This window comes from Carettochelys insculpta, chromosome 5 (assembly GCF_033958435.1).
Source record: "Carettochelys insculpta isolate YL-2023 chromosome 5, ASM3395843v1, whole genome shotgun sequence".
NCBI lineage: Eukaryota > Metazoa > Chordata > Testudines > Carettochelyidae > Carettochelys > Carettochelys insculpta.
The window spans coordinates 65,292,382-65,304,510 of NC_134141.1; the positions used below are offsets into that span (position 1 = coordinate 65,292,382).

The 12,129-nt window shown below is 39.0% G+C and overlaps 1 protein-coding gene across 17 annotated transcripts in view; it reads right to left on the reverse strand.

Moving 5' to 3' along the window:
• Positions 1-12,129, reverse strand: part of FER (FER tyrosine kinase) — a 443,173-nt gene that overhangs the window by 338,035 nt on the left and 93,009 nt on the right. For 14 of the 17 annotated variants that reach the window (XR_012645737.1, XR_012645738.1, XM_074995257.1 and 11 more), the window contains one exon: positions 2,551-2,668. The gene's annotated coding sequence lies outside the window, so the exon portion shown is untranslated. Of the gene's footprint in view, positions 1-1,924; positions 2,061-2,550; positions 2,669-3,486; positions 3,810-9,127; positions 9,181-12,129 lie in introns of those variants that run through there. The other 3 variants (XM_074995250.1, XM_074995258.1, XM_074995260.1) reach the window with 3 other exon arrangements.

Below are 12,129 nucleotides of genomic sequence, written 5' to 3' on the forward strand. Positions count from 1 at the left end.
CTCCTGACACACCCAAGCATCTCTGTGCCTCTACTTGTACTATGGAAGTCATCAACTAGGCAGCTTTGTCCCATATCCCCACAGCAGACATGTTCAGTGACTGTCTCAGAGCACAGCTCCCAGATTGGCACACCCCAGAAAACAGTCAAAGGAGAAGATGGTAGTACAGTCCTTTTGCTCACTAATAAGGGTAGTGAATTGTATAGGAATTTAGACAGCATCAGCCTTAAGAGAGGAGAGATTTGAACTGTTACTAATGACTGAAATTGGCACCACCACAGTATCTGTTTTATCCCCTTTCTATACTGAGCACCATGAGCAGCTCCCTTTAAAGAGGGGAAAAAAAAAAAAAAAAAAGGATTCCCTACAACACTCTTACCTCCCTTTACTTCTTTGAAGTCCCCTCTCTGTAAAACCTGTCCCATGTACATCGGGCACAACAAGATGACCAAAATATTCTACTTTTCCTGCTCTGGTCCAGGAAAGAATCCCTGAAAGTGGCAGCTACAAGAGAGCAGAAAGCCCACTGAAGAGTTGTAAGGCGCACACACACTGATGTCATTCCAGTCTGGAGCTGTGAAAATGCCACTGTGACCTACACATTACTTGCATCTGCCCTGCCCAACAGACTGTCTCCCCAAGCCCACATAGCAGCTTGTGTTTTGGAATTGCGGCTCATGATGTTTTTGAGGATATAACTGTGTCATACCCTGACTGTCTGGGAATGGCCTCAGTTGGCTCCCTCTCCCTGGCTTTGTGGGGATTAAGGATATGTCAACACTACAGTCAGCCCCTTCTCTGTCCTTAAATACTATGTCTACACAGAAGCTTTATTTCAAAATAATCTATTCTGGAATAGTTTATTTCAAAGTAGCCCCCTCTCCTGTCTACACAGACACTATTTCAAAACAGGGGCTATTCCTCAGATAATGAGGTTTACCAAATTCAAATAAGGCTTCCTATCTTACAAAATTACCAATATCCTCTGGAACCAGACACTAGGAGCAAGGCCTTACTTCCATAGACTCTAGGATTGTTCCTATAAAACTTACACTTTGTGAAAGTGACAGGATTTATCCTCCATGATAAGCAACCCTATTACACTAAATGTAGCTATGCTGGACAACGCCTGGCCCTTGGCTTGGCCTCTCATCCACCAGCTGGCCAGCTATAAAACACTTGAACTCCAAAAGAAGCTCCAGGAATGCTGTCACCACTGCCATACACTATGTGAACATGTGAGGGGCTTCAGACAGGCCAAATGGCAGGACTGCAAACTGACAGAGAACAGATGACCATAAATCTGAGTGATTTCCACTGGTTTTGGTGCATCCTTTAAGCAGAGGGCAACATATGAGTCACGAGATTCCACAAAGAGATTATGTTTAAGTGTAAATGCCAGCTAAATCGATGTTATAGACAGATACAAAAGTATCCACTTTTATGAGTTTAACATGCTTTCAGTTAAATCAGTTGAACATCTTTATCTAGTCGGCTGGAATGAAAGGGACAACACTGACTTGCCTACAGTAGCAGGGAGACGGTGAAGACTAGTTTTAGAAAACTAATAGCAAACTAATCATTTGGAAACATGGGTTTGTAGGACAAGAATTGAGATCCAAATAGAAAATACTCAATAATCCTTGCACATATTTACCTTATAGCATTTTATTATACAAAATGTATGAAACTCTCATTTTTAACAGAGCAAACATAGAAGACACTCTAAAAATACTTATTTTACAGTCAAAATGGAGTACTAGTTGCTGTAAATGGACATACTGTGTGTGTGTTGTGAGCATTACAAAATTTATATGCACGAGTGAGGAGAGTGATGATAAGAGAGATCCCTTGCAAGTGTCTTTCACTAAAGATCATGTCCTCTCTGTTCAAGATATAGCCATGTTGTGAAAAAGCCTCATACCTCATTACCTTCATCATTTTATCAAATGCTTTACAATCTTCTAAGACAGACACAATTTCCATAATTTTCTCCCTTCCTTTTCAAGTAGAAAGAAACAAAGTAGTGGTCTTCTTCGTCTTGTTTCAAATTATCTTTTTTGCAGGTGACTTGGGCTTACCCACAAAAACAAAGAAAAAAATCATTGAGACTTGTCAGTGGAAGTGTCTACTTTGGGAACGAACATTGATGCTATTTTAGAGAGCTTCTTATCATCTTGAAACACACACGGAGGCTTTTCCGCACTAAGGCTGTCAATTCTGAAAATTATATAGTAGATGTAATTGTGGCCAAGAAAAGAGTTTCCATAGATTAAAAATAAGAATATTACCAAAAGCTTCTCCCTGAAGATTTATTTTAATGATTTACTGTGCCCATCATCATATAAGTATTACCTAGAAACAGAAATATCTCAGAGAAGAGCTTTGCTGATAGCTGAAAAAGTACAAAAAAATTCAAACCGGGTTGATCAGATATCCAAAAATAGGATAATCATGATTATACGTTTCAGCTTCTCCAGGGCTTCATGCACTGTAATTTCATATTTGGCACATGCATACAGAAAGCGTAGGATAACTGATGTTGTTTACCTGAATTTGCACCTTCTTGAACCTTGCTTGTGGAGTGCAGATTCTCTGTACAATAGTCTCTTTTATCTTCTAGCAATCTTGAAGGCCCAAACTACTGTTGGGAAATGACAGAGCCTATCTGGAAAAAAATAAAATAAAAATAAAAATAAAATAAACTTAATGGACCATACATGTGGAATATCTTATTTGTCACTTTGACCTTGTCTGAAAAACATGTTTTCTTTAAAGGGGGATGTTGCTAATCTTCTGGTCTTGATATTACGAGACCTCTTTACACATTGACCAAACAGTACCTGGATTTCTTCTGGGAGCAGAAGCTGTTATTACTCTCTTTAAGAGAGCAAACATTCTATCTTGGGATCTAACATTACAGCCTAATTTCAGTTCCTTACATTGAACTGCCTAGAGGATAGAAGGAAAATTCTAGCCCAGGCTGCGTGCTTGGAAGAATTGATTCAAATGCTTCTCTCTTCAAAAGAAGATGTTCTGCCCCTCAACTTTTTGCAAGCTACTGTAAGAAAACTATATCACTGGTCTCACACAAAACAAAATCAAACTGTCCGCCATCCTCACTCCCAAAACAAAAACAAAATTAGAGACCTATACACATTATTTCATCACTTGAGCTTAAACCTCTCTATTTCGAGCTTTGGCGAGAGAGTCTTCATTTCTGACTTTAGAGGAAGAGTCTGAGTTGTTTACAGTCTTACTGCTTTGTCTCTGTGTCTTCCCATTTTGCCATTTATTTCACAGACATGCCCAAGGCCACCTCTCTAAGATCACCCAAAACCCCACCCTTTCAAGGTTCTTTTAGATCTCCTTTGATCCCAGTCTTAGATTTGGAAAGAGTAAAGCCTCCTAAACTGGATGGATCCACTTAGGTAATTTCTGCATCCCCATACTGACTGATGGGCCCAGTTATTTTTACATCATTACCTTTGGAGCTGTGGCTGACTTTAAATGGGTCATTGCTTCTCCCTGTCCTCCTTGTTTCTATGACAACTCCTTCAGAGTTTTTTGTGACTTTATGTATTCAAACAGGCAACAATAAACAACTGAATAGAGAAACAGGGTCATATGTAATATTTATAAAAGATAACACAGAAATTTTCTCAACTGTCACCTCGATGTCCGACACTATCACGATCAATACCCATGGAGCAGGAAGAGGATGAAAGTGATAATTCAAACAGGCAAGCTTCAGTTGTCAATAGTGTTAATAGGGCTATGTACATAAAACTCAGCTTAATCTGCTGAAATTACAAAACCCCCAGAGCACATTACATCAAGAGTATGTCTCCATCCTGAAGTTTGTCTTTTTTGTGGAAACATTTGACTTGTTTTAGATCTAAAATTGCACAGCCTCTACCTCTTTTCTTTCATGCAATAAAGAAAATGGAATGGGACACCTGACACTGGAGAAGGAAGTGAAAACTGTGGCCTCATAAAACAGTTTGGCAGGTCAGGTGAGATTTTGCAAAAAGAAGCTGCACAGTACCTCATTACTGTCTTCTCTTGTTTTGGTTTCAGTGTGTATTGAACTTACATAGCTGCACCTCTCTGGATACAGTACTGATGAATCTAGGAAAAGACAGCTACAACGTGAACTGAGAGTTTGAACTTTCATTCGCGTACCCGATAAGGAACTGCTAAACAGCATTTAGGCCGTGTCTACACTAGCCCCAAACTTCGAACTGGCCATGCAAATGGCCAGTTCGAAGTTTACTAACGAAGCGCTGAAATACATATTCAGCGCCTCATTAGCATGCGGGCAGCCGCGGCACTTCGAAATTGACATGGCTCACCGCCGCACGGCTCGTTCAGACAGGGCTCCTTTTCGAAAGGACCCCGCCTACTTCGAAGTCCCCTCATTCCTATGAGCAGATGGCCCTGCAGATTTCCATGAACAGCATCTGATGAAGTGAGTCTGTGCTCACGAAAGCTCATGCTCACAACTTTTCTGTTAGTCTATAAAGTGCCACAGGACCCTTGGTTGCAAAAACATCTTATGGCTCCGAGTTCCAGAGATTGTGTGTTCTGGGAAGTAGTATTTCATTAGTTTTAAACCTGATGTCTATTCACTTCCTTGGTGACCCGATTCTTGATTGAAGGGGTAAGTAATATTTCTTTATTCACTTTCTTCACGTAATTCAAGATTTTAAATACCTTTATCATATCTGCCAAAATAGCCTCTGGTTTTTTTTTTAAGATGGTATTTTTAGCCGGTCATCTTGTACAGAGACTGATTTAAGTGCTAGACCACGTACCAGTTAGTTCTGCAATTTTGTATCTGAGCTCCTTCACAACTCTTGGGTGAATATCATTTGACTTAATTTATTTATTTAGGTTTTTTTATTTCCAGTAAAATATATTAGATTCATTCTCAGGAGTGACTTGCACCCTTAACAATTACACTTTTGCTGAATAATATCAAGTTTTCTCCCGCTATTTAGCAACTATAATTGAACAAAGTGGAAATTCTATGTTTTGCTATTTTTTTCCATTTTAAAAAATATAGGAAAGAACAAAATGTATCTTAAATCTCTAAGTTTCACAGCAAACCATTCAAATATCATGATGGTAGAAACTTGAAGTTGACTGTGCAATATTACCTATACCCCCTTATGTAGAATCATGATAGTGTTATGTGATCAGACTATATTTTTTTCCAAGAGGCCCCAATACATCATCAGTACAGTAAAACCCTGAGATACGTGCACTCAAGTTGCATACATCTCAGGTTAATGCAAATGCCGCACCTAACAGGAGTGGGGAAACTGCTCCTGTCAGAGGCAGCAGTCTGACTCTTGCCGCTCCTGAAAGGAGCGGTTTCCCACTCCTATCAAGAGTGACAGCTGAGAGTAAGGCTGCCATCACTGATGCGAGCAGGGAAAACACTCCTGTCCAGCATGGCAGCCTGACCCTTGCTGACCCTGACAGGAGTGGGGAAACTGATCCTGTCAGGGGCGGCAGCCTCTCCTGACAGGAGTGGGGAAACTGATCCTGTCAGGGGTGGCAGCCTCTCTCTTGGTGAGAAAAGTAATTTGCATTATCCCCGTATCACATACATAAAGCTGAGACACACAGAAACTAAATGGGTAGATAAGGCAAAAACAGAACATTGAGCTTTCCTGACATGGTCTATAACCCAATTTGTACTCCTCCAAAAGATCTATTCATTCAATATATATAACATATTGCTTCTGGAATAACTAAAGCAAGTCAGTTAAAGCCACCAGCTTCACTGAGCATACAACATTCAAGAGCATTAAGTGAGGCAATGCAGCTCTGGACCACAGACCAAGTCACTATATAGATTTGCCTCATTCATTGTCAAACAACCCGACGGAAACAGATTGTTCAGTGATTACATAGCAAAATATGTGGATATAAAGTAAAAAACGTAACAGTCAAGAAAAGAAAAGCAGAGTCTAAATTACTGACAGCTTTCCTTTGCTGATGAGCACTTCACAGTGAAAACCTAATGATTTAACGGAGGTTCATCTTGCGTGACACTGCATATATGTGTCATGGTTCTTTGACATCATCTGTGAATAAATCACACTTCTTGTGGATTACCCAATTTAGTATTGTTAAAGACAAGAAACAGCCTAATCTGACTTACCCTCACAATACAATACATCCAATGCGTGAAAACATAGAAGAATATATAAACTGAATTTCATGCTATCCCCAAAAGTAAGTGTGACATCAGCATAAGGAAATCCTACAATTTAGGCTTGAGAAAGTCTATTTGCCCAAGACGAGCAGAAAAAGTTCCCTTGCCCAAAGCAAGAAGTAATTTTGGAAAAGGTGAAAAGTTTGCAAGAAAGGGAGAGCCAGTAAACAGTAGAAGCACATGAATTTAAGAATGGAGGTAAGCAATTTAGACATTAAAATAAAGTTTAACATTTAAATTGTCTGATATATACTGAATAACATTCATATATGGCAGTCAGATTAGAGAAGTAATACTTACAACTGAGACACAAGAGCTGCAAACAGCTCTTTAATATGTCTCCTGTAGCTTTTTGCAGCAGGTGATATTCAAACACTATGATTTAATTAACAAATCAGGATGCTTTTACTACATTATTAGCCAACTGTAGAGTATCTAGTCAGTCATTTTGCTGTGATGATAATTATGTACAGAGAGAGGAAGAGACTACGCAAAATAGACTACTGTGGCTCTTCTGTGTAATGCTGATTGCTAAACTGGATCCTCAAGCACTGAGATCAGCACATCACTGGACTAGACCACATATAACATATATACCCATTACTGCACGGCCCAGACAGTTAGTTTTATATGTCATGTAAGAATTATTTTCTCTCACCACAGAGGTATTTTCATACATTTAAAAGAAATCTTGCAAAACCTGGAAAGTAAAGGTGGCATGATTAAAAAGAGCACTCTGCACTGGCCTAACTCTTCTTCCATTAGACACTAACATCCATGGAGAAGCTTCCAAATACAGGAAGATTTTTCAAAACATAATTTATTTCTGAGGAGTACTTCAATAGAAATTGCAACAGGATTCCAGATATATTCTCTGGCATCAGAGTTTGCTTTATGTGATAAACAAAGTGTTTTTTAAATTGTTTTTTCTCATAACTGCCAGTTCTGAAAAGCATCAGACTATGTGGGAATCTTTCTAAATCAGACAAATAAAGATTACAGATCCAAATCTGTCTATAGAAATGTTAAAGAAGAGAATTTGGTCCTGCAATAGCAAAATAATAATTCTGATTATGTGCAATCCAGAAAAATCAATCAGAAGTAAAATGTATTAGATATGGCAATACATATTCATTTGTTGTTTAACAAATACCATATGAGTTCCATTTTTGATCATAATCAAATTATGCAGGGGGAGGACCATGCTTAAACTCTGAAAGTATTTCTAATTTCACTACTCTGTGTCAGATTTAGTAATTGTAAAAGTCTTATTTGATTAAGAATATATTTAAAAAAATCACGTTTATGAATCTTATGTGTATGAGGTCTCCCTTAGAATTAGCCAAGGCAGAACAGTTGAAAAAAAAGTTTTATATATATTTTTATTATTATTTCAAGATACATACCTTTCTAACTGCTTACAGATCATTAAAATTATGTGCTCAGCAGAATTGTCAAAGGAAAATTCTTTATAGAATGTAACAAACCTAAGACATAGGTACAAGAAAAATCGCTTACTTTGCAATCAGTACTTAAGTAATTCACACTGCTTTAGGAAAGCACCATAAGTACGAAGCAGCAGTGAAGCCTGGTGGCCATAGGTGCCTCATACTACCAGAAGGGAATCCATTCATGGCATAGTAGGTCCTACTATCACAACCATCAATAGAGCGTGCCTAAGCTGAGTAACCAGAGACTTTCTTGTACTCTACCGCTACTGTAACAGCTCCTGGGCTACCGGTAGATGTTGCAATCTAGAGCAATCTTTAGGAACTAACTTAGAAAAAAGAATAGCAAAACACCAGAGGCTGAGGAAAGTACAAAAGTGATTGAGAGCTTCCTGTTGCCTCCAACTTCCATGGTTGATTACAGGCAGGCAACTCATTTGAACTGGAGTCTCAAGATCTGCTCAAACCTCTTTAACCAAACTGCCCGTGCTGCCTTCCTGTTTTTGGTCTCGCAGAAAGGAAATGCAGGAAAGGTCAACACATGATGCCATACAGCCTAGTTCTTCTACTTCATTTTTTTAAGTTAAAGCATTATGCTGACAACAAATAAGAATAGTGACAATGATGCTAAAAGCTCCCTTCTTTAAAATCCTTTCTATAAATTGTGTGTTGTAGCTCCAATATGGAATTATGTTTAAAAGTAAATATATCTTAAGTCAAAATAAAGTCCTATAATTAATTTTTGTAAGAATTTATTAACAAGTTTATAATTTGAGGCTAACGTTTCATGGATGTTACTATTCACCTCAAGGAAACCTCTGAACGAAATTTTAAAAACAATTCTGTATCTTTGTGAATATTTAGTCTTCAAAAACCAAATCATTTGCAACATCGTACTGTGATATTACAAATCTTTACCCCAGAAGTCAACAGTATATTCATTTAAAGTTTAAGTTATTTTAAGCTTAAGCTATTTTAAGTTCTTATGCTGCCTAAAAATGTATTCTGTACACACATTTTACTTGAGAACATTCCATTGTGATTTGAGATGAACATTCAGCTATTTTATTTGCATTAATTCTCTCCTCCATTTTTAAAAAAACTATAATTACAATGTAGTTTGTACATAACCCCTAAGTACAGCAGAACAACTGATAATTTAGCTTTGAATAATTACAGAAAGAGGTTTTAAAGTAAAATTCAACAATTAACAGGAAGAACATTGAACACTCATTCCAGAAGGAGAGTTTGTGTAGCATACTTCCTCCTCTTCTCCTACCCACCCCCCACCTATCAGTAAAAGAAAGTCCCTTTCCTTTGTCTAAGCACACTTCCCACACATTGGAACACTCCTCCTTCTAGGCAGATAACCTCATGCAACTAGGCTACCTCCAGGCATGAAAGAGTGCTGTCTGTTTCTCCCTGCCCTCAACATGATTGGGTAACATACCTTACTTCACCCTCTTGGGTCCAGTTCAAACACCAGGTCAGCAAAGGAAAGAACTGGAAATGGCAATGTGGAAAGTAACATGAGTTTCAGTACAAGAGAAAACACGATCTACACTAAGACTTACCCATGCAAGTAATCTATCTCAACCCACTTCCCACTAGCAAGAAACCCTCCCTCTTTATGCTACAAAATAACATGTTAAATTACAGAAGTCCGTGAAAAGTAAAGAACACTTTGAAGTTACTATGAATGCAGTGAATACCGTATTATCCACTTTTTGTCAAGCTTAGTAAGTTAGCTCTCTCTTCCCTGTTGTTAGAAGTTCAGACTTTATGCAATCCCACACTTACCTACAGTTTACTTTCTACATTTCTCACAGAAATCTCATTTTATCAGGTTTTTCTTCTTTGTCATTACTCATTAAAATTAATTATTTCTGTGATGTTCACATTGAGTCCCTATACACTCAAAGACCTCACCACTTCAAGCTTAGACTTTGCCATAAATCGCATGTGGTATGAAGAAATTAAAGCACAAAGATCTCCCTTCAAAGACATAATCAAGGCAAGAGTGAGTTCTAATTGTGATCCAGGTGTGAGCTAAATACTGGGGAAAATTATAAACCGGGGGAAAAAAACAAGAGTAAACTTGACCACTGAACTATCTATTATTATAGTATCCAACATACCCCAAAAACAGCATTTGGACCAAAGTTAATATTTGAATAGGGACAAGCAGGTTAGACAGTGGACAAAGCACTTGTGTCCAGAGACAAAGTGTTCGTCTCTCAAAAAAAAATGTATTATACAGGTACACTAAAGTGAGGAACAAATCCCCATAAATAGAGGAGCAGAAGGATCAGGCAGCTTGACTTACTTGACTTAAATTCTTCTATTCCAAGTGGTGCATAGTTCATCTTCAAGTCTCCTTCACTTCACTCTGTCTTGGGATAAAACTTCTTGTTGACTCCAGGAGTACCCCAGTTGTTGTCCTTCAATCTCAGATATTCTTCATGGTTTCTGAGGTCTTCCTCTTTTGCATTTTCTTTAAAGGTTCTATTTGAGAGCTCAACGGACTATGCTGGATGACAGTTTTTTTGAGAGCGCGGCCTAGCTATTACCACTGTCCTCTCTTGATGTGAGCATCAAGTGGTTCTTGTCCTGCTCTCTTCCAAAGCTCCTCATTTGCGACGAAATCTTGCCATTTAATACAAAGGATGTACCTCAAGCATCTGTTTATGTATGTCTGTAGCTTGTGATATGAAAACTTTCTTAGTATGCCAGGTCTCGCATCCCTACAAGAGCACACACTTCCCATTTCTGTTGAAGATCCACAGATTCATCTTTGCAGATATTATTTGTAAACTCAATATGGGATGACGAGTCTTGAATGCAGCTGTTGCTTTCCCCTTTCCTGGCACTGATATCTTTATCTGTTCCTCTGTCTCTGCCCATAATACTCCCCAAGTAGGTGAACTACTCCACATCTTCCAGGTCATCCCCTCTCTCAGTATGATGGTACTGTTGGACTGGTTGATCCTCATTATGTTGGTCCTTCCCTTGTTAATGCTCAGTCTGGTCACTGAGGCAGTTTTGGCTAGTGTTATGACTTTTTCTTCCATGCTTTCATGTTGATGTGAAAGAAAGGTGATATTGTCAGCCAAATCAACGTCCTCTAGATGTTCAAAAAGTGTCCACTGAAAGCCCCATTGATGTCCTGTTCATACCATTGTGATCAAGAACACGAAAGGTGATGCACTCCTGACAGTATGCTGAAGGATTTTGTCAAAACACCATTGTGAACAACTTGGCATGTCAAGGTTGAATGGATCAGGTTAGTAATTTTGGTGGGAACGCCACAGTGTTGCGGCAGTTTCCACAAAATGTCTCCAACAACATTATCAAAGGTTTTTTCAAAGTCTATTTAGGTTATGTACAGTGGGGAGTTCCACTCAAGCAAATGTTCAATGATCACTCAGAGTTGCTATTTGGTCAGTAAAAGATCTCTCGCTTCAAATGCAACCTGTTCTTCTCTGAGCTGTCTATCCATTTCCATCTTCATTCTCTCCAATTGAGCATGTTTCCTGGAATAGACAGTAATGTGATGCACCTCCGGTTCTTGCATTCCTTCAAGTTGCCTTTCTTTGGAAACTTGATGTTTCCAGTCCTGTGTGATCTCCTCAGTGTCCCAAACAGATTACACATCATGTTGACTGATGTCTCACTATTTGCTTTGATTGCTTCTGTGGGGATGTTGTCTGGACCAGGTGCTTTTCTACTTTTCAGATGGGCAATGTCTTTTCTGATTTCTTCTTTAGTAGGCCTGTTGCTGTTAATTTGCAGTGGTATATTTGCTGGTAGTTCCATGTGAGCAGGGCAGTTCAGTAGATCTTCAAAAGTGTTCCTTCCATCCACTGAGCTGCTCACTTGGGTTTGTTAGCACACACCCCTCCTTATCCTGTACTGGCTGATCCATTGCATGCCATGACCGAGCTAGCTTCCATGTCATGTCATACAGCTCTTTCAAGTTTCTCTGTCCTGCAGCTTGTTCTGCTTGTTGTGCAACTTTTTTCTCAATGTTCTTCTTCTCCCATTTCACAGCCTTTTTAACTTCTCTGTTGGCTTCTGAGGACAGTCTCCGAGCTTCTACCTTGGTTGCTCTTGTTTTGCTGTTGTTGACTTCTGCTCTCTGTCCTTTGGTTCCTTCATTTTTCTCAGAGTTTCTGCTGTGATCCATTCTTTGTGCTGCCTTGTCCTCTCTCCCAGCATTTTATCACAGGTCTCTTTCCAGGCTGTTTTGGTGTCTTCCCAAATTTGTTCCATGGTAGCATCTTTTGGGATGAGGTTTGTGTGATGCGGTTCAGGAAGGTGACTCTCACTCAGCAGGCAGAATAGGAAGTTTATTAGTCAACAGAGACACAGCATTGTACAAAGGTGTCATTACAGCTGCGATAAACAGTCATTTCAATCCATCTTGGAGAGGGGAGGCCTGAGAGAAGCCAC